At 41.9% G+C, this 23,609-nt stretch overlaps 1 long non-coding RNA gene across 2 annotated transcripts in view; it reads left to right on the top strand.

Moving 5' to 3' along the window:
• Window positions 1–22,760, top strand: part of LOC119088706 — a 30,202-nt gene extending 7,442 nt beyond the window's left edge. For both annotated transcript variants that reach the window (XR_005092400.1, XR_005092399.1), the window contains exon 3: window positions 22,201–22,760. This is a non-coding gene — a long non-coding RNA (uncharacterized LOC119088706). The remainder of the gene's footprint in view (window positions 1–22,200) is intronic.
• Window positions 22,761–23,609: the final 849 nt, after the last annotated feature.

Consider the following 23,609-nt stretch of genomic DNA (forward strand, 5'->3'; position numbering starts at 1 on the left):
CAAGCATCTCGCATGACCAGAATCCGTGACTTACATGCTACTAAGCGTGCAACGTGACCATTGATCTACGCACATGCGTGAGTAGTGACTGACCTGCCACGCCCCCAGCGGTTTTAAAGCGGAGCGCCATATTCCGCCTTCTCTCTTCTCCTCTTCCTCTTCTCCACGCACTGTCTCCTGGAGCTTGAGTCAGGGACAAGTGGTTATTTGGAATCAAGATGGACACCTACCAATGAAATGCAGTTTCTTTAGCCATCACCACATCTCCTTTAGGTTACACTGAGGCATTGAGTAAAGAATTTGCCCTCTGGGAAACAGTGGGAGGCAGTGCTCATTTCAAAGAAAAAAACTCCCATAATGTAAAAAGGTCACTTTGACTAAACAATCAGGGCCTGGGGCCACATCACAGCTCAAAAGTCTCTAGAGGTCTGGGGATCCTATGGATCATGTGAGAAGTGCACCTCTGAGACCCAGGGCAGCTCTAAGTGCCCTGTAGTTTGGAGCTTTCCAAATGCCCAGAGCAGCCCTGCATAGTGTTTGCTGCAGGAAAACTTCACATTCACACTGTGCTTCCCCCGGGTCCTGATGGAAGACCAGCTGGGAAACTACTGCGGAGGCTCTGTTTGAAATTACCCAAATTCTGATGCTTCTTAGACAACAGGTGGGCTGTGCGTGACCAGGGTGGCTATGGTGTTGTAACCACCAATACCAGTAGGTGGAGAACTTGTTACATATTGACTCATTTTAGAGTCCAGAAAGTGAAAATACAAAGCTAAAAGGGCCAAGAGAACAGGAGCAAGTAGGAAATGGACGGCAATTTCTTGAAATGATCTTTCCACCTCCGAGGAAACAAATTCAGTTCCACACTTGTGTACTGATTGCTCACCACACCAAATCCACTATCCAGCAGGGAGACCCTGCCCTGCTCCCAGTTTGGGCTCCAAAGGTATTCATTCATTCATTCTCAGCTGGAGCACAGCTGGATGCCGGTAAGGCCACAGAAAATTATCTCAAAATACCTTCAGGAAATACAACGCAGTAGATCCCTTGATTACTAAAGCCCCTCCCTACTCAAAATTCAGTTCTTTCTTGTGCCTGTTGTAAAAGAAAACAATAAAACAATACAAAAGCACACAATCTTGTTTTAAGCCAGCAGTACAATACCCTCTCATTCCTCATGCCAGGTGCCATCTGGGGTCTTATAAGTCACTTACATTTACATAGAATGTAAAATCAAAGCAGTGCCATATTGGCCGGAACTCTCATGCTTTCTCACATAATAACATTCACCTTAATGCCCTCTTCTCTGATGCTCTAAGGACCATTGGGATAATTCATTCAGTGTTTCTAGTAATTCTATAACTGATCAAAACTGGACGACAAGGGGCTGGCTCTTTTTAGATTAATTACAGTCCGAAAAGAAGACAGCAGGAGTTAGAAAGCAGGGGGGCTCTACAGAGCAAATCACCTGCTGAGGCTCTGTGATCACACCGCACCAGGGGTCTTGCTGCTGTTCCTGACACATATGACAGGGGCCATGTCAGCCTGGAGACGGAGTAAATAAACTGTGAGCTACCACTCCACGGGGGCTCTCTGTGGACGCTGCGGGCCATGCAGGAGAAACATCAGCTCTGACAGCAGAGATGACCAGAGGCACTCTTAAGTTCCGGAAGTATGCCTACCTTGGCATGGGTGGAACAGACTCCTCCAGCCTGTGTTCTATAGAAAGGGATCTGAGCAAAGAGTCAGTGCTCTGGCTGGGCAGCAAACCCCCAAGGAAAGGGAGAGAACTGACCTGGCACACATCAGAAAAGTTACCTCTACCTTCTTGTGCAGAGGAATTTACGAAGTGAACGAAGAGACTGGGAGTCCCACTCCAAAGCAGATACAGAGGTAGGGGATCTCTGTGAGTTCGAGGCCAGCCTGGTCTACAAAGCAAGTTCCAGGATAGTCAGAGCTATTATAGAAGAGAAACCCTGTATGGTACACACTGTGACTAGGAAGACTTGGTCTGGTTGTGCTGAACTATGTCCTGGCTGCATATGTAGAAGCAATGCAGTCTCCATCACCATTCCAGCTGTTCTATAGACAGAGACAATTATTTCCAAGTCTTGGATGGATGGGAGCCAATGTTACTCCAATCTCTACTTCCCAGTCCATTCCGTGGTCCATCTCTCTTTCTGAGTCTCTTATAAGGAAACTTACATTTAGGGCCTTCTTGAATAATACAGAACAATATCCTGGCCTTAAGATCCTGAACAATATCTGTGAAGTGTAATTCTCCGTGTAAGAGGGATTCACAGGTTCTAGGGATTGGCACTTAGGTATCTCAGACAGCCATTACATAGCATGTGGTTATTTTCATAATCATCCCAAACTGGAAGCAACTAAGTAACCTTTCAAGAAATGAACAGATAAACATACTGTGGTACTTTCATAAGTTAGGATATTATTCAGCAATATGGTTGAACCACAAGGTGTTAATGTTGATCTACATTAATATTGTGACATGGGAGGAGCCAGTGTGAAAATCTGGTTACTATGATTCTATCTATGCAATATTCTAAAACAGGCAGAACTACAGAGGTGGCAAAATATTGATACTTGTCAATAATTGAGGATGATGTAGGAAGGTTTCATGGGTCTTGAGTTGGAGATGTTTAGGGCAGTGACACTATTCTGTGTGATACCAAAATTGTCAAGTTCATCACAATCAATGGAACATCCAGGGCAAACCTAAGGAAACATGACATACTAACCTGGGTAGGGATGTAAGAATCAATAAATCTTGACATAATGTAAATGTGTGTGTGTGTGTGTGTAATGTATAATGTATGACTTTGTATAACTTTGGTAAGGCTATCGATTCTCTAATTTAAGTAATTAGTTGATATATATATATATATATATATATATATATATATACACACATATATACTCACTGAAAACCTTCATTATTATTTAGGGGATGCAACTTACAATATACAGGTCTTATTTAACACATAATTAAATTAAATATGGGCAGGAGCATTATGATATAAAGAAAAGCAGTTTAAACTTCAGAACTATCCATCATCTACACGAGATCAACTCCTTTCCCTTATTTTTCAAGGAAAACAGTAGAGGCTGTGAACAAGTGAGTCTTCTGAAAGAGCTACATAGTTATAATGGAGAAGAGGGAGAGGGGAAGAAAGAGAACAAGAAAGAGAGAAGGGGTGGGGAAGAGAAAAGACAGACATACAGACACAGGGAGAGACAGAGGAATAGCAGAAGTTTCTGTTGCCAAAGAATGGCTTTAGAAGGCTGACAGGTCTTCTATCACTTTGAACTTGTAGTTTTAGTTTCAAGAGAACTGTACAGATTCTTGTGCACGCATCCAATGATGAGTCTGTGTGTGGTGGTATCCTCTGCAGGGACTCATGTAAACGACAGCAAAGGATCACTTAAGTAAACTAAAGTATAGTAGAACCCACAGACCAAAGAAGGGATGTGGTGGTATTGTGTTCCCCAAAATATTGTGTACTCTAATAAATTTATCTGGGGTCAGAGAACAGACAGCCACTAGATACAAAGGCTAGAAAATGGTGGCACTCACACCTTTAATCCTAGCATTCCAGAGATAGAAATCCCTCTGGATCTCTGTGAGTTCAAGGCCACATTGGAAATAGCCAAGCATGGTGACACACACCTTTAATCCCAGAAAGGCAGCCTTTAATCCCAGGGAGTGGTGGTAGAAAACAGAAAGATATATAAGGCATGAGGACCAGAAACTAGAGGCATTTGGCTGGTTAAGCATTGGGCTGGTTAAGCATGTGGCTGGTTAAGCTTTCAGGCTTTGGAGCAACACAGTTCAGCTGAGATTCATTCTGGATGAGGACTCAGAGGCTTCCAGTCTGAGGAAACAGGACCAGCTGGGGAACAGGCAAGGTGAGATAGCTGTGGCTTGTTCTGTCTCTCTGATCTACCAGCATGGACCCCAATAACTGGCCTCAGGTTTGATTTTATTAATAAGAACCTTTAAGATTCATGCTACAAAGGGACTTGTTCACTCTGTTATTCATGTATCCCTATGTGTACGTGTACATACCCTAGGAAGATATCTACAAAAATGATTTCTGGATGCAAAAATGGTCTTGTACCATACAGACTAAAAAGAGGCAAATACAGGATTGTTCAGGTAAAAGTACACTTTAAAAGGTCATATTTTAAAGGTGAAAGTCATCTACTTCAAAGTAAATGAGGCTGTGTAGGAAATTCTTATTTGAACAGTATTTCCACGTGGAGTAATGAAAATGGCAAATACACCCAGATTTACTGTGCCCACCACAAAGCACCTTATTCCCTACCCATTCCATCAAAAGTCAATACAGACTGACTTCAGGCTTCTGTTCTCTCCCTGGATACCAACTTTAAAATGTAGTAAACTTCACAGGTGTTTGTGTGAGCAGGTCTCTGCCAGCTCTGAGCAAAGAGTCTGCACAGTCAGTCGATGACTTTAAATTCTTTATATAGGTTTAAAAGGTGCTTAGAAGATAGTGTGAGAATTCACTGTTAGGATGCTGGAATCCCCAGGAGAAGTAATGGTGTAGAAAACAGTGGGCTGAGATGTAATTTTAACGACACTGCGGGAGTTTGCAACAGCCCTGGGAGGATCATAAAAATGGGGAACTATATAAACTATTAAAATGTAAGCCCTTATGTCTCTTTAGAAAATAGCAACCACCAAAAGCATGCAATTGTGCCATTAGCCAATTGCAGCGATGCATGGTGGGGCCTAACAGGTTACCAGGCCGATATCTCCAGCTCTGCCCTCCTGAACATTTTCTCAGAAGGAATGTGCTCTTAAGGTTAGCTGTCCTAAGGAGTGTCCTTAGGAGTGTTTCAAAAAAAACCTGAAAATGATGTAAGCTGGTAAATTATGCTTGGGAACACTGAAAGCAAACTGTCCAGTAGAAGTCAGATCCTAAGAAATAAAACCTAGTAAAGCAAACCCAGTGAGTGGTCAGACAGACCCTTGCCTCCCCATGTTGCCTGTTCTCCACCACACCATAAGAGCCACAGCAAAAGTTCCTTCCAACACAGTGACTCAATACATCAGCAACCCCAGAGTGGACCCCTAAATGCAACATGGTGAGTAGAATCATGATTAAGCTCATTGAGAAACTACTATAACCTAAAGCACATTATATGTGAGTCTCCTTCCAGGAAAACCTGAGCAAAACCAGGCATTCAGGTGGGAAGGGAAGCGGGAAGCAAGAAAGCTGTATACAGATGGAGGTTAAGAAAAGCTGTATAGAGATGTAGGTTAAGGAAAGCTGTATACAGATGGAGGTTAAGGAAAGCTGTATACAGATGCAGGTTAAGGAAAGCTGTATACAGATGCAGTTTAAGGAAAGCTGTATGCATGTGCAGGTTAAGGAAAGCTGTATGCATGTGCAGCTTAAGGAAAGCTGTATGCATGTGCAAGTTAAGGAAAGCTGTATGCATGTGCAAGTTAAGGAAAGCTGTATAGAGATGCAGGTTAAGGAAAGCTGTATGCATGTGCAGGTTAAGGAAAGCTGTATGCATGTGCAGGTTAAGGAAAGCTGTATACAGATGCAGGTTAAGGAAAGCTGTATAGAGATGCAGGTTAAGGAAAGCTGTATGCATGCATGTGCAGGTTAAGGAAAGCTGTATACAGACGGAGGTTAAGGAAAGCTGTATGCATGTGCAGGTTAAGGAAAGCTGTATACAGATGGAGGTTAAGGAAAGCTGTATGCATGTGCAGGTTAAGGAACACTGTATACAGATGGAGGTTAAGGAAAGCTGTATGCATGTGCAGGTTAAGGAACACTGTATACATATGGAGGTCAAGGAAAGCTGTATACATGTGCAGGTTAATTAAGCCCCAAACACACACTCTCATCTCTGTCTTTAATCAAAGAAGTCCATTCACAGAGCAGCCCTGGGGAGGATATTCACACAGTCCAGCTATCAACAGCTGTGGTGATGAGGGACACTTACTGTGAGAATCATGACAAATCCATGATTGAATCAGAACTCTCAAGTGGAGAATTTTCTATAAATAATTAATACATTGTTGGATCAATAAAAAGCTGAGTCGTGATCAATATAACACCAGAAGGCATTAATTGCTGAGTGCTTCAACCTAATTTTGTAGATCTGAAATACATGGCAGCAATCTCTTTTCTCAAACAGGCAAGCATTTAGATGAGAGATGAAGTTATACACACACACACACACACACACACACACACACACACACACACACACTTAGCTCTTTCCTGGACACACTAAGAAAATTAATGGCAGAGCTGGGAATACAATTCTTGAGATCTAGAATCTAGCACTGTGTACTTCACAGGGCATTCATTTCGTTCACCCCTACAGGGTGAGGTCTGACCAAGAGAGAATGAAATAATCATCTACTTTCCTTTCTGTCACTATGATAAAAACACTCTGACCAAAAGCAATTAGGGGAAGAAAGTGCTTATGTCAGCCTACAGGCCACAGTCCATCACTGAAGGAAGCCAAGGCAGGAGCTCAAGCAGGAGGAATGCTGTTTGCTAGCATGTCTTCTACATCCCAGGACTACCCATTTGGGGAATGACACCTCCCACAATGGGCAGGGCCCTTTTACATCAATAAAACAATGAAAACAATTAACCCACAGATCAACCTGGTCTGGGCAGTCCCTCCTCTGAGACCTTCCTCAGGTGACCTTAGGCTGTATGAAGCTGATAATTGGAAGTGAAGTAGGACAAGGACTGTAGGCAGAGTTTTCCATCCTACATCTGCTTTCAAGCAAACACACTGAGGTTTATATTAATTATAAATGCTCAGCCAATAGCTCAGGCTTGCTATGAGTTAACTCTTACATTTTGAATTAACCCATTTCTATTCATCTATATGCTGCCATGTGGCTCATGGCTTGGTACCTCATTTTCTGCACATTCTGCTTCCTCAGTGGCTGGCTGGTGACTCTCTGACTCCACCCTCCTTCATCCTATCATTCTCAGTTTGGCTTTCCCACCTAACTTATTCAGCTATTTTCCAGTCAGCTTTTTTATGAAACTAATCATAGCAACGTATATTCGTCTAGTGTACAGAAGGATTATTCCACAGCAGATGACCTTGTATCGGTGATTCTAAAAGGGTGAACTGCAATAGCACAGTCAGGATTATTTGAGAGCTAGTCACAGGCACAAACTGTCTGGACTTTGGGATGATGGGCCTCTGTGCGTCAACAAGTCCTCTGTGTGTTTGTAACACCTGCTCTCTGCTTTACCAGCACAGTATGGGAGATAATAGGACCAGTAGTGAACAGGAGAAAACATGGGCACTAAACGTGCCTCATCAATTCTTTGAGGCATTTTTCTGTGAATATAATCAACATCTGAATACTTGTTTTGGTTTTTGTTTCTGTAAAAGGAAACTTGGAATTAAAGTTGAACAATCTGTAGCTGGAGAGCTTCTCTCCAGCTCCCACCAAGCCCCAGTAGTCTCACAGCCCACTTATAAAATAAACACACAGATGCTTATATTATTTAAACTGTTTGGCCGAATGGCTCAGGCTTCCAGCTATCCAGTTCTTACATCTTAAATTAACCCATTTCTATAAAACTATACCTTGCCACATGGCTCATGGCTTACTGGTACCTGACATCTCACTTTTCATAGCAGCAGCTGGCAGGGTCTTTCTGCCTCAGCCTTCTACTTCCCAGAATTCTCTCTCCTTGTACTATACTTCCTGCCCTGCTACTGGCTAATCAGTGTTTTATTTATTAACCAATCAGAGCAACACATTTAACATACGGAACATCCCATAGCAACAGTCAGTCATGTGACAAAAATAAAAAATCATATAATAACAATTTGCATTGCAGATGCACATGGCTCATGCAGATTTTGGTTATAATTTTCTTTATACACAGGCACTGTGGTTAGATACCAAAGCATCCTTAGTGGATTGATTCTGGGGCTTGTATGTTCAGAATATTGCTTCCAGGCCCAGCTGACAGAAATGATTTGTACAGTTTACAGATTCACTCTTAATTTTCTTTAAATGTAGAAATTAAATAATGAATTCTGATTTGAGTATGCACTCTACATTTTAAGTTCATTGATAATAGATTTTATTGTGAAAAAAATATATAAGAAGGAAAAAATATGGGGCTGGAGAGATGGCTCAATGGTTAAGAGCACCTGCTACTCTTGCAGAGGACCTGGAGTCAGTTCCCAGGGCTCACATGACATCTCAGAACCATCTGTAGTGCTAGTTCCAGGTGATCCTACACTCTCTTCTTCAGGTACCAAGCACAGATGTGGTGCAAACATAGACATACAGGCAAAACACTCATACACATTAAACAAAACAAACCTTTTAAGAAAGAGAAAAAATGCTAGATCGTTGATTCGGGAGTGTGAGATCGTGTAAGTTTGCTGTCCTCCTATTAGTGAGTATATTTAATAAAATTGAGTCAGTTTCTCAGGCACTCATCTCCTTGGAAATAGGGTGGAAAAAACACAAGAGAGAGTGAGCAGTGAGTTTTTTTTTTTTTTAATAAGCCACCACACTCACCTTCCCTCTATCAATTAGCACAGGGATAAGGCTGGGTGGGCATGGGATGGGAATATTTTATGATCATCATAGGTGATGCTGATATAGATGGCTCAGGCTCTGAAGGACAAAGACTGTAATTTAGAAATGTTGCTAGTTGTGTAGTTAGTATTTTCTGTCCTTAGTGATATAGCAAATAGGAATGCACAGTAATATTCCCTGATCCAAATAGAAAAGCATTGTTATGCTCCCAAAGAGGAGTCTCTAGGTTTTAGTGTTTTGGGGATTGGGGAAAACAGAGAGAAAAGTTTCTCCTTCACTGGGAAGGATGTGGAAGAGTCCAATGACCTTGGAATAAACTTCCCAAGATCAGAGCAGTCACGCACAGCTCAGGGAAATTGCTCGGGAGTACACAGAAATTGTAGACAAAAAAGCTGTCATTGAAAAGTCATTTGCAAAAGGTTTTGCAACCATGTAATTGTGTGAATTTGTACCATTCTACCATCAAGCAGTTTATTTCTGAGTAGCACTAGAAAGCCGGCTCGACTCTGAATCTGATTCTGTTCAAGTGGGACTCCGTGCCTGACTAAATGCAGGGGAGAAAAAACTTTGATGGAAGACTGTCTCAGTATCAGCCCTGATCCTTTCTATCCCTAAGCTATACTCTAGACTCAAAGCTTTCATTAGTCTTTGGCACTTTCATCATCAAAGTGGACGTAAAAAGCAATGCTAGAATTCAAAACTCTCCTTGAATTTGTTCCCTAAAGGATCTGATAACTATTTCCTGTCTAAGAAGGACCTTGTGTGGGATCAAGTACAGAGTACCATTAGGTTTTCTTTGGAGATGTAAAGTTAGCTCCATGTACATGTGTGTATATTTATTTATCAAGAACTCCTGAGGATGAATAATCTTCCATTAGTTTACTTTTAAAACCCTCAGAAAAAGTGACAATGTATAAGTAACACACCTTCTCTGTCATTGAAATGACCTGAAGGGTTGATCAGAGTTTTAAAATGTGGCCAACATTGCTGTCTTGCTTAAGTTAGGGAAAGAAAGAGAACACTCTTCTAACAGAGAGGACTTAGAAAATTTCTTGTGTTCTAAAGGCTGAAATTCATGCAACTAAATGCAAATCAGTTTTCTGGCTTGAAACTATTGTTCACCATTAACATCTTCCCTCAATTTTTGTTCTTTGAGAATGTCATACAATGCACTTTGATCATATTCACCCCGCCCTCAGCTCCTCCCATATTCCTCCACTTCCCAGCCTACCCAACATTATGCCCTCACGTTTTGTTTGTTGTTTTTTGCTTTTTAACTCATAAAGTTTATGCTGCTTATATGCTCTGGGATGTGTGATCTTCACTGGACAGTGGTTTACCTACCAGGGCGGCCCCCGTAATGAAAACTGAGTCATCCTTTCCCAGCCACTGCCAATATCTCCATGGCTGGGGGTGGCACTCTGCGCTCCCCTCCATGCTGGGGTTCGGTCTGGCCTGAGTTTGTGAAGGTCTTGTGTATCATGTCTCAGCTGCTGTGAATGCACAGGTGTTGCTGCCCTTCTGTGTCAGAAAAACAGTTTCCTTGGAGTCATCCACCATTCACTCCTTCACAATCTTGCCCTCCTTCTTCCCGCGTGATCCCGAAACACAGGTGGAATGGGAATGATATAGATGTCCTGGTTAGTGCTGAGTATTCCACAGTCTCTTATTCTTTGCACCTTGATCATTTGTAGATCCCTGTGCTAATCTCTATCTACTGCAAAATTAAGCCTCACTGATGAGAGTTGACCAATACACTAATATGTGGGTATAAGGATAAGTCATTAGGAGTTAATACTATGTCCATTTAGAAGAATAGGTAGTAGGTTCTCCTTGAGAGCCTATGACCTATCTAGTCATAGGTTCTTGGTCCTGAAAGTGCTAGGTATGTGTTTTAACTCGTAGGGAAGTCCCTGAATCCAATCAGAGTTCTTGATTCTTCTCACAACAGTGATGCCTCTATTGCACTAATGATCAGGTCTTACAGGCTGGGTCATTGTTGCAACTTAAAGACTAACCACTGGGTAAGATCAATGATTTCTTTACTTCTCCAGTACTGTGCACAGCAGCTTATAGCACTATAAAAGCTAGCCAGTGGAGATGACACTTTCAGGTGAGAACTAGCTGGGTTTCTCCATGTTATATGACTCAAATATATAGTGTCTTCAACAATATAGTCTTACTGTCAAGATCTGGATGGTAACTAAGAGCATTGGCAATAATCTTAAGTATTTGAAGGTTTATGGAACTTCACTTGCTAACAACCCAAAAGGAAGTAGCCCATTCCTGGCACTCGGCTTTTTATTTGCCATCTTGTGGTATCTAATAGGGACATTGTTGTCTCTATAGAATGGGACATAAAATGTAGCATAACTATACTTTAACTCTTTTATAGATGTGTTAGTATATATTTAGGAAGCTTCTATAGTATCTAGAGATTTTAAGCATCTTTAGTGTTAGTTATTCCTCTCCATACTCTCTCCTCTGCCCTACTTTACCCTTGGTCTCCCCACTAAACCTTTCCTGTACCATCATCACCCTTTAACCCTTTAAATCACTTCATTCTATCCCCCTTCTCTTGAAATACCCGCAGTGGCCCTTTACTAATTTCCTGACCTCTGTCACTATGCCAAATGAAACACACATGTCTGAAGATTCCATGGGGAAATTATCTTAAATTGCTATATTCCCAGCCCATACGTTCATTTCTGATGGATTTAGCTGCTTATCACAAGTGTTGGAGCAAATCTGAATGAATTTAAACATTCTGACACCACCATGGTCCAGCCACTATTCTCCTGGAGGGAGGGGTATAATAGGTACCTCCATATATGAGAGCTCTGTGCTTTAAAGTCACACTCCTTTCCGAGGAAATCTGAGGGACAACAAATTACATAGCTATTCATTTCCCCCCCCATCCTGTTCATTTCTTTGGCATCTTCCCAGAGACTTCCTATTTCCTGTTGGACTGCCTCCTTCCATTCGTCCTCCATGAGAACCCAAGAGTGTTCTCTTTGTAATTTTGATTCTTAGGGTGTGTATCCTGTGTCTGGCCAGTCTAAACAGAGAAGCAGAATTACATAGATGACTTCTCAATGTCCTGTGGGAAGTTAGTCTCTGTATTTCAAGATGAGGCAAGAGCAGAAATAAAGAGTAGACCCCTTAGCCAAGAAATGAAACATAAAAAGGAAAACACTGAGAGTAATTTTGTACACCTGTTAATCCCCATTTTCAGTAATTAAAATATGTCTCATCATGAGAGATCATGGATAATTTTATTCCCTATCATAAATACATGACAATCACCTAATACCAAAATGGAGGTGTGTCTATGAGATCAGACTTTTCAAAAAGTAAATGTTCTAGTTTCCACGTGTAGGTAATCAGAATTTTCAAGAACATATGAGCAGTTCCATCACTGAAAGTTGTAAATATGAGAATGAAATACTGTTCTCAAGCCATGGAATCAATGATCTAAGATATACCTGACTGACTGAAAGCAATGTCTTCATTTTATCAAGCCTTACATTTTATTAAGAAACTGAAGTTTCAACTGATCTCTAGGAGCTCAGCCCAGTGCTTGGCTGTGGATCACTGCATCTGCTTCCATCAGTTACTGAATGTAAGTTGATGACAATTAGGGTAGTCACTAATCTGATTACAGGGGAAGGCCAGTTCAGGCACCCTCTCCACTGTTCCTCGGAGACTCAGCTGGGGTCATCCTTGTGGATTCCTGGAAATTTTCCTAGCACCAGGTTTCTCATTACCCATAATGGCTCCCTTTATAGAGATATCTCTTTCATTACTCTTCCTCTCTGTCCCTCCCACAACTTGGCCATCTCAATCCCAGAGGGAAGAGGGATCATATGAGCAAGGAGGAGGGGGGGAAGAGAATCAAGATCATGATGGGGAAAACCACAGAGACAGCTGACCCAAGCTAGTGGGAGCTCACAGACTCTGGACTAATGGCTGGGGAACCTGCATGGAACCAAACTAGGCCCTCTGAATGTGGGTGACAGTTGTGTGGCTTGATCTGTTTGTGGGGCCCCTGGCCGTGAGACCAGGACTTATCCCAGACGCATAAACTGGCTTTTTGAAGCCCGTTCCCTCTACCTCCCTTCAGTGGTTCCCAGACCATCGCAACTCCTTGCCTGCTCCACCAGTACCCACCAGGTAAATCCCTGAAGGACAGCGAGCAGCCACAACCCCCTACAGCTCGGTTGCTCCCCTGCAAGGTGGATCTCGGCAAGGGCCGAGCCGTTGGCTTCCCATCTGGAAGGCAAACATTCCAGTTGTCAGTATTGTTTCCTCTTTCTTAGATGCAGCTTCGATTTCAATGCTGGCTGACAAGAGGCCTTTGGAGACCTGTCTACAGGTCTCTGCATGGCTGAGAATCCTCGTGCTGTTTCAGCATTCCAGCTTACCACACTACTTTTACCTTCCAGAGGAAAACTGTGACCCTTCACCGTGTTTTCTTCGTCTAACTGCCATTCAGGGTGGTTTTTATTTATGTAAAAATAAAATCCCATTGGAGCATAGCAATGAAAATCTAGACGATGTAGAGTCAGGATTGTCCCAGAAAGGAGTGTTCTGGGGTAAGACAAAGGGTTAAGGATCCCCGTGCTGCTGGCCAAGATCTTGGCAAGTTCAATTTAATAATTATCTATAGACAGAGTAAATAGAAAGGAATATCCAAAATGGTCACAAAGGCAGATGAGTGTCACTGGCCATTTACAAACCAGAAGTGACCTCAGGGTGTTTAGAACACTTAAAGACAGGCAGTCCTAATCCCTGGAATGCTGTGACATCTGCTGATGCTGATATTAATACAATTATTCAGTGCAATCTACTTAATTATTTATTTGTTTATTTACATTTTTTTTTTTCTTGAGACAAGGTTTCTCTGTAGCTCTGGTTGTCCTGGATCTCACTCTGTAGATCAGGCTGGCCTTGAACTCAAGACATCTGCCTGCTTCTGCCTCCCAAGTGCTGGGATTAAAGGTGTGAGCCACCACACATGGCTTGATATTTTAATTACCAAAACTTGTATATATAAGTGTGTCTCTGTGTGGGTTTGTGCATATGAGTACAGTACCCACAGAGTCAGAAGAGGGTGTCGGATCTCATGGAACTGAAGTTACAGGCAGTCGTGAGTCCATGGAATTAAAGTAGAGTCCTCAATAGAGCAGTACACGCTCATAGTTGCTGAGCTGTCTTTTCAGCTCTACCAATACAATTTATTTTGATCTTTTCACTCCTGAGCCATATCAACATTACGGCACAAAATGATTGATCAGTCACTATTGGAGATATGGTGGACGGGCCTGGGGAGGCTGGCTTCTGGGCTTTGGCATGAAGAGATGGACAGTTTCCCTTTGGCTTGGAGATGAAGAGATGCTTACTTAGAAGTGACCTAAATTTTCTGGGAGAAAATTCAGATAGCACCCTCAAGTGGCTGGACAAATGCAAGGTGTCCAGTTACTTTAATTGTGTGCTGTGCATGCACACGCCACTCTGAGCAATGCACCTAGCAACCTTTTAACAACCTAGTGTCCCCAATTGCATGGAGCAGAAGCCCCTACACTCCAAACAATGAATTATGTTTTCCTTTCCCTGATGACCATCAAACTTGGACATATTCAGACATATTTCCAGCATATCCAGGTATGAGGGGAGGAGAGCCAATCCAGTTTAGACTGGTTTCAGGTACATGTGCAATGAAGCAAATTGCATCCTCAAACTTAACTTTTAGGAAGCATCCTCTTTTTACCATCTAATGCCTATCCATAGTTAGACATGTGTGTGATCAAAATCAGATTGATTGTGGCAAGGGACTTGTGCAGAGCAAAAGGGGACAATAGGAGGAGGCAGCGGGAGGTGGCATCGGAGCCTGTTTCTAGCTGTGCTGCTCCTGTCTCCTGAGCCACTTTAGGTCACTGTGCCTCAGCATGTGGCTGGAAGCCAGTGTCTTGTTTCGTTTTTTCTCATTTGACTTCTAGCTCATCCAATGTCTGCTCACATGGGGATGGAGACTGAAGATAAAGGGACAGAGGAGGAGAACAGTGAGGTAGAGAAAAAGGAGAAAGGGGGAAGAAAGAAACAGGAGAGGGAGAGAGACACAGAGACAGAGACAGAGCCTGAGCTTCAGGATGGTCCTGGCCATCATTACTGTGGTTATTTTTTTTCTATATGAAAACGAGCTATTTACCAATTCACCCTCACCTAACCTGCCATCTCTCAATCCGTCATTACTTATACACAGTCTAATGCTTCATGCAGTGGTAAGGATAACCCTTCAGGCAAGGAATACAATCCACAGAGGTCAGCAGAAACCTCAGGGACAGAGATCAGTGGAAACCTCAGGGACAGGGAGATCAGCGGAGACCTCAGGGTTTTAGGGAGGTCAGACAGAGAGGTCAGCAGAAACCACAGGGGCAGAGGTCAGCGGAAATCTCAGGGACAGGAAGAACTGCAAAAAGGCAAAGTGAAAAGAAGATAAAGTTGGACCTAATTCACCTGTGTCCTTGTCCAACTCTAGAGACCTTCGTCAAGTAACTAAGGAAGGAAAGGGAAGGTTTGATGGGCATGCAAGGCGACAGGCAGCTGGGAGGGAAGGAGCTCAGGCAGCTTTGTGCAGACTGCTTGAATGCCTCTCACAAATCCTGGCTTCTTCCAAGAGCTCTGCATTACCATCCTTAATGTGAAAGCTGGCAGGTAACTGCTGCCAAGGTGATCGAACCCTTCCTTACAATAATGTTAATCTCCAAAGGCAAACTCCATTAACTGAGCTGCTTAAGGACAGGAAGCTTCCGAGCTCCCAAGAGAAAGAGAACATCATTAAGAAGTTAAATAACAATAATTACTACTTCCTGTAACCTAAAGACATCCCAGGGATATATAAACCTTGAATAGGACAAACTTAATGAAGGTGTGGGAGTCTCAAGATCACTTTCCGAGGAACCGTTTAATTTCATCATGACATAATAAAACAAGAGACGCAAGGGAAGCAAGTGAGTTCTTTTCCTAGGATAACGCTGCCTATAGTTACCACATTTGAGGCTGTGATTATATAATTAAATCATCCCACTAACTGTACAACATCCTGGAGTGCGCCAGCTGCTCAGACATTGTGTCCTTTGCAGACTAACTGTTCCCAATGAGATGTGAGTCACTCACTCAGAAGGCAGTAAGCCCTGGGCAGAGGAAGGCACAGTAGTCATGGAGATGGCTATGTTAGGGAATTTAATGTAGGTGCCCATCACCTTTCTACATGTCTCTCTTATCCTTTGAGTAGAACCTCATTGTTGACTAGTAGTGACAACGATAAACCACAGGTTTTTTTTTTTTTCCTGAGTAATCAATAAAATGATAGCCTACTTAGATCTGAATCCTGAGTTAGTATCATCTCAACGTGATTATCCTCCTGTGGACTTGACCTGCAGACAGGAAAAGTTATTAGAAGTGGAGCAGCTATAGAGGAGGACATCAGCTAAGAATGGTAACAATAGTTCGGAAAATCCAGATCCTAGTATAGTGTTGTGACAGGGCAAGGCAGTACAGAGATTCCCCCATCTTGTATTCTTGCTGAGGCCATTTTAGGTTTGACTAGAATTTGATCTTCTTGGTGAGGAATCCCATGGAAAATGACCCAACTCTATTCTAGGAATCTGAGGTCAAGATGTTCCAGGTTGCTTACCTGAGCTTCTGTTAAACTGCTTACTTGTGCAAACCTCCCCTGCAGCTGCTAAGCAAGATAGTGGGATGTAGTTTTGCCTTGAAAAGCCCATTGGTCTAAATGTTCAGTGCTTCCCTTGGGTCCCCAAATATAATCCCGGAGCCGCATCATCTGTTACCCTGGCAGATGATGGCAGACAACTGTCCTAACCTTAAACAGTTAGGCAGAGTAAATACAATTACATTTTGAAAGGCTGGGTTCCTACTTTCCACAAATACCCACACTGAATCTTTTGCTCCTTGTTTTATTCTGCCATGTGAAGACACATAGAAACAGGTTATCATCTTGGAAGCAGAGGGCAGCTCACACCAGACACAAAGTCTGCTGCTATCTTGATGACCATCTTCCCAGACTGGAAGAAATGAGTGCCTACATTCATAAGTTCCAGCCTCAGATATGTTGTTACAGCAGCGCAGACTGAGGCAATATATTATATTAAAAAGAAAAAAAGGCCTCATGTTAGTAATGTAAATTTTCCTACTTAAAATGTTAGAAAGAGAAAATGAAATGAGAAAAGTAAACAGAGAAAAAGAACATTGAAAAGATAAAGATATGTCCATCAGTAGTTTTTCTCTAGGTATGAGCTAGCATCTCACAAGTGTGACTTGGCATTTTAATCACAACAGTAGGCATCTGGTTCACTCATAAGTGAACAGGCAATCTTCAAAAGTCATCCACACATAAGTGCCCAATTCAAAAGCACAAGAAAGTGAGAAAAGGCTCATCACATGTTACTGGACACACAGACATAGGTAGAGAACTTTGGAAATATTCCAATAATTACCCAACAATTGTTAAATTTTGATCTTCAGACTCTCATCATGCATTTTGATCTCTGGACACACTTCTAAACACTTTCCACTGTATCCTCTGCTCAGTATTCTTTCCACGTGCTACCCAGCTCCCGTGGAAAATGGATTTCAACTAAAATTCTAATGAGAAATGGAAGAAAAAAGAGAAGAGTAATCCTCCAGTTTGCTGTCTTTGATATGAAATAGATAGCTGAATATAGTAAAATTTTGTGAAGGACGCCCAGTGACCAGCTGGGGTAATTAAATTTAAAAATTCATGTACTAAGAACAGATTAGACTTGTAGGATGCTGTAGAATACCTATTTCCCTTTGTTCTTCTACAACTATCCTTCTTTAGAAATACAATGCAAAAGTCCTATTTTTTGGCTTAAGCAGTCTTTACTCTTTATTACTTAACTTTGGTGCTGGGGATCAAATCCAGACCTTGTGCTTGCAATACACATTTTTACAGCTCAGTTAAATTCTTAACCAGTCAATATAAGTTCAAGCTTGCAGGGTCCTGCAGATGGAATTGCAAAGGTCTTCTTACCATTCAAAGCCAAAGTAAAATTCAAGCAAGTGCCAACAAAGCCTAGAGTAAGGACAGACAATGCCATGTATGGTGGTGCTTCACTGCATCTTACACATACCAAAAGGAACACATATTTGAAGAATAACATAATGAACAATGCTATCTAGTAACTACAAGAAGTAATTAATGAGCAATGTTATCTAGTAACTATCAGAAGTAATCTAGGGAGCATCAAATAACATCTGGACCACCAACCAGGGATGTAAAAGATTCATTTCCCTCAGTTCAGAAAAAAAAAAAAAAAAAAAATACCCAGTGGAGCTGGGATTCCATGGATAGTTGTAATGCACGCCTTTCTGATGTCTGCCCTAAAACCTCACCTTAATTCCCCTTCCGCATGGCATGCTGGATAGGGGCTAAGGCTGCCTGCCTTCTGCTAGCAGTAAGAAAACATTCATTGGATTTGCATTGGAATTGCGTCGAAGTCTCTGATTTCTCCCAGTGGATTGAGACGCCGCAACAACTTGTCTATTAAGTACAGAGCTGAAATGACCGTGTGGTTCCTTTAACTCTCTACCTGTGGATTGCGTATATGCTGTGATTTCCTGCCCCCTTCATTCTTAAGATTCCCTTCTTGGCTGACACAGCAGAGCAGCTAGCACTACTCACTGCTCTTAAATTTATGTGTTTCCAGAAACAACTTAGTGTATACTTGTGAACGCCTACAGAAGTGGCAGATTCAATACATACTTAGCAATTTAAGTACGAAAGTTTTAGAAGGTAGTTTTTAGGGGAGGGGTGAGAAGGAGAGGGTAATGCAGCTGAAGCTTTCTCTGCCCCCTTGAGATGCAAACCTGTTTCAGAGCCTCTACTCCACAGACTGCCCTTGTTACAAACCTAACTATGGTTACACACCTTTGAGATGCAAATATTCCGGAAAGATGGGCCCAATCAACCTTCTAGTCTCTGAGGGAGATGAATCTCTGCAGTCTCTGTGTTAATGAACCCCGAGGGCTTGGTCAGGGAAAGAACTCACTAACTCAGCACCAACTAGGGACATAGTGCATCTTACAGGTCGTGCCAAGACCTGACGTTCTCTCCTATCCTCCTCTGGCTCCTCTCCATTGAAAACTGTCCCTCTAGGCTCTGAGTCGAGCTCAGACTCCACTTTAGCGCTGCTCTCCACAGCAGGAGCCTAGTACAGCCTTGGTTAGGTCCAAATCCAACCCACCAAACGGCAGTGTTGGCGACAACGTCCAAAACAGAAGGAATCTGAATAAACAGAAACCGAAACTCAGCATTCCTAGGGAATCTCAGTAGGGCTGGTTTTCGTTTACCAGGAAAACCACTACACCCCATAATTCTCTTCTAAAAGTCAACTACCCATAGACTGTATCAGCTCTGAGACCCCATCCGCCTATCACACAAAATCCGCTTGCTTTTCTGCCGTCCCCTCACCCCCAAGATAGCCTGGTAGTTTCCTGGTAAACCTTTCTTTCGACCCACAGAGTTCATTTCTACCGCGTCCCTTCCTCCAGTCAGGATAGCCATATTAACTCCGAAGCCCAATGGGAGGGAGCCCCCTCCCTGGGTCCCCTCCTGCTGTACAGGGGCTGGGCCTTCTTTCTCAAGCATCCTATAACAAAGTGCTTCTAAAAACATACCTTCTGTGGTCCACGAGCTTTATTCTTCGAATTCACGGGGCCAGAAGCCCAAAGCCTCTGGCATGGGGTAGCTTTGGTGGCTGTTGAGTTTCTGGGACCCTGGCCTCTCAAGCGTCTAGGCACTGAAACTCTGTCATGCTGGTATTCAGTAAAAGTTGTTTGCGGGCGCTGATTCAGATGCCACAGCTATAAAGTGTTGAGCTTAAAACTTGATCAATTTATCTCATGATGAGCAAGAATTTGAAACATATAAAAGGCTGTGCTGTACAGTCAGATTGATGTGCGACTACTTTAATAAACTTAAGAGCTGATATAGGTCAGCATATATGATTTGTGATATTAAATAATTAAATGATGGCATATTGAAATACAGGATCATGCTAATACACACCATCAATCCACAATTACTTTGAAATTCTAGATCATAAGTCCTCCTTTCTTGTTAACATTTGTGCATGAGTACACACCACACACACACTGTCTAAGCAAACACAAAATGGAATCAGAACAAGATGACATTATCTTAGTCATTTCAATTTTTCATTCGGAAAAGGTGGTATTCAGTTCTTCAATCAAAGTATGTAGGAAAAAAAATAAGGTTCTTAGGTGTATAAAATCTTTTAAACTGCTTTAGCACTTCTGAGGTAAAGAACTTTAAGAGAAGCTGATGTTTATGGGGAACTAAGCTTCCCAGGGAAAGGAGAAGGCTTTGCCAGAGCCACAGCATCTGCTCTGACAGTTTTGTCAACAAGGCTGGTGCAGATAGGGCAGTTTTCATAATTTCTACTTCACACTTCAGAAAACTTCAACTGGCGACTGCATTTCAGACATATGTTGTGACGTTGTATGTTTGTAATTTATCTCTCATCTTGAATATTGTGCAAAAGCATTGTGAAGAAAAATCACTCTTGAGATGTTTTTAAAAATTATCAAAGTCCAGAATGTTTGCTATAATGTGAAAGAAAACTACTCATAGCTCACATAAAGTATCATTTAACATTCTGGTTAACAGTTTAAGCTTCGCTTGTTGTATTAGTACATATTAATATCCATACTAAATTTGATCAAGTCAGCAACTCAGGATGATATATATGCACATAAGTGTGTGTGTGTGTGTGTGTGTGTGTGTGTGTGTGTGTGTGAGATGTGTGTGTATTTCCAGTCTACAGATTAGGAAATTGTATTTCAGAAAAATAAAACAAGTAAGACTGATGTGTGCTCCCATAAATCACAGTCCTAGAATGGCACATATGGAATACCATTTTAATTTCGATGAAAGGGATAGGAGTACAATTCTGCAGGGACTAATTCAAGTGTCACTTAAAGCAACATATACTGAAAAACCAATGGGACAAAATGGAAAAGGTTGTTCTGTGTAAATTCCCCAACTCCTACGCCCAACAGGTCAAATTAGTAAGCTGGTTCCCTCTACCAAAAGGAGTCATTTCCCTTATCACTGGCAGAGGGACAAATGGTTACCTGTGGTGTCTAGTAACATGTCAAAGTTCATGCTGGCCTCCAGGCTCCCTCAGTATCACAAGTACTTGTTACATATTTCCAAGTCCACATCCTAGCTTTTCTGTCACCTTCTCTCCCCTAAACTCCCTATCACCATGCTTTGGCCTCTCTTTGTGTGGGTCTCATCCTCCTCCTCCTCCTCCTCTTCCTCCTCATTCTTCTCTCTCTCTCTCTCTCTCTCTCTCTCTCTCTCTCTTCTTCCTCTTTCTTCATGGCAAGGTACAGTCTGCTGGCCATATTCAGTCTACTTCTCTCTCTGCTCTGGACTCTTCCTGTTCTCTCTCTCATATCTACAATAAAAACCTTCCCCTTAGCCATTCCATGGAGTAGTCATGTTCATACATTTATCAGTTACAGAAGTCAAAAGGCACTTCCCAAAGACAGAACCAATAAAGAACATTTCCTCTAAGCACCTCCCGCATGCATACATATACACAACCACACTCACAGAGGCAAGCATGCACCAACACACTCCTCACACGATAGGAATTTTTAAAAATTCTTCATATATATATGTCACTGCCTTCTTTTAATTTCTTCTTTTACTTTCCTCACAACTAAAGGAAACATTTGTTTTTATGTGCAGGTATGAGGCAGAAATTATACCTGCATAAAACAGTAACCAGCTCCAGTGATGATGATTATCTTTGACAAGGGATAGAGATTCTATGTGAACACTGACTATACTGATCTCCATGGCTAAGATGCTTTTTGCAAACTGCATTAGGTTGAATTGGAATTATTGGAGGAGTCTGTATTTGATGTCCCACTAATATATCCAAGAGGCATATTTAGTGTTTGTCCCATGGACCCAATTACTGCAAAGGAAAAAGAACCTTGGTATTCACATCTGCTACCAGCTGTGCATTATTAGTGCAATAAAAATGAAATACATTTTTCCGCTCACTGGGCAGCTAGTCACCATAGCAATAGATCATTATACAGAAATCCATCAGTTCAGCTGGTCATTATCCCAAAGCAGCAGATAGCTAATACATTAAGTTCTTTCTTCTTAATTAGTAATTGAGCAAATGAATTAAATTAGTTTTGGCATTGGAACTCAGGGCTAAATTTATGTAGCAAATGGGAATTCTGAGGAGAAAATGAAACAGGTCTTCTTCCTTAGTATATGCCTTGAAAGGAGATTTTAATTAACTCAATTATCAGATGCAAATAATGGCTTTGTTTTTGGACAACACAGTTAATCAGTGTAAGCATTCCTAGTCACAAATTAAATGCAATGTTCTTTTATCACAAAAGTACTATTTTTAACTGTGTTCCTTTTCTCTCATCCTTGGCATAGAGTGAGTCCCAGAGATACAGCCTGTCTTATTTACTGTCATCTTGTTATCTTTCAGAACTGTGCCTGGCACACAGAAGGGCCTCTGGACCCTGGGGACCTGAGATTAGACTCATCTAACACTTGGAAGACAATGTGATGAACAGCAGTTCACTAACATCTCTGTCTCCTTTACCCCAGTGTCCAGATTACAGCTTTGAGACCACTAAATGAACTTACCTGTGCAAAGTTATACAAGACATGCTCAATATTATTTGCTGGATTGCTGCTTTGGGTCTCAGATCAAAAGTCCTACTCAAGTTTTGTTTAAAAATGTGCCAGCTCATTGCCTCTGTCAATACCCATTGCATGTAAACAAGAAACTGGAAAACAACATTTCCTTTAGAGCAGCCTCTATTGTTTTGTCGAGACGCTTTAAAAAATAACCATTGAAGTACTCCAAGTTGTAAGTTGTCATACCATCAAATAAATTTGCTATTATATCTCCTGTGAATGGAAAACCAGTTTATAACTGAAGCAAGGGTACAATAAAGTCAGCCTCTAGGGTATGTTGTTGTTTGTTTTTTAGTCTTTGGGGGGGGGGGGCGCGCACAACCCAGTTGCAAAATAAATCACATACAGGTTTATTATTAATTATGAGTGCCGAGTCTTAGCTTGGCTTAGTTTCTTTTTTTTTTCTTCTTTTGGTTTTTCGAGACAGGGTTTCTCTGCATAGCTTTGGCTTTTGAGCTACTTGTAGCCAGGCTCTCGACTCACAGAATCCGCCTCCTGCTCCAGCTATTGCGTCCCCCCCCCTGGCTTAGTTTCTAGCCAGCTTTCCTTAAATTATTCCATCTCCCTTTTGCCTCTGGGCTTTTCCCATTCTCTTCTGTAAACCTTACTCTTACTCCATTGCTGGTTATGTAGCTGGGTGGCTGGCCCCTGATGTCCTCCTTCCCAGGTTAGTTCTCTCTCATCCCTCCTCGCAGATTTTTCCTTCTGTATATTCTCTCTGCCCGTCAGCCCTGCCAATCCTTTTCCATGCCTTACTATTGGCCGATCAGTTCTCTATTAGACCATCAGGTGTTTTAGACAGGCACAGTAACACAGCCTCACAGAGTTAAACAAATACAACAAAACAAAAATAGCACCCCTTAAAATAATATTCCCCAACAAAGGTATCTTTTCCAAACTCCCCACTAGCCTGGCTTACAGGTTGTAACTCCAACCACATTTTAAATAATTATTTTATTAAGGAGACAACACACAATTCCAATGGGAAATTCCTGCTAAAGTTTTATCGTGTCTAAATTACAGACTAGCCACCCAGTGGTATCACTGGCAGACTTTCTCTGACATTGACCAGGAAGGAACACAATGAATGACTCTTACTATAGTGGTAAAATGTATACTGTCACATCCCATCAGTTTGGGTTGGGAGGGCAACCTGCAAATATTTATACATCATTAATCCAAAGGAAGAGTAAC

Source organism: Peromyscus leucopus, chromosome 11 (genome assembly GCF_004664715.2).
Source record: "Peromyscus leucopus breed LL Stock chromosome 11, UCI_PerLeu_2.1, whole genome shotgun sequence".
In the NCBI taxonomy this organism is placed as follows: Eukaryota; Metazoa; Chordata; class Mammalia; order Rodentia; family Cricetidae; genus Peromyscus; species Peromyscus leucopus.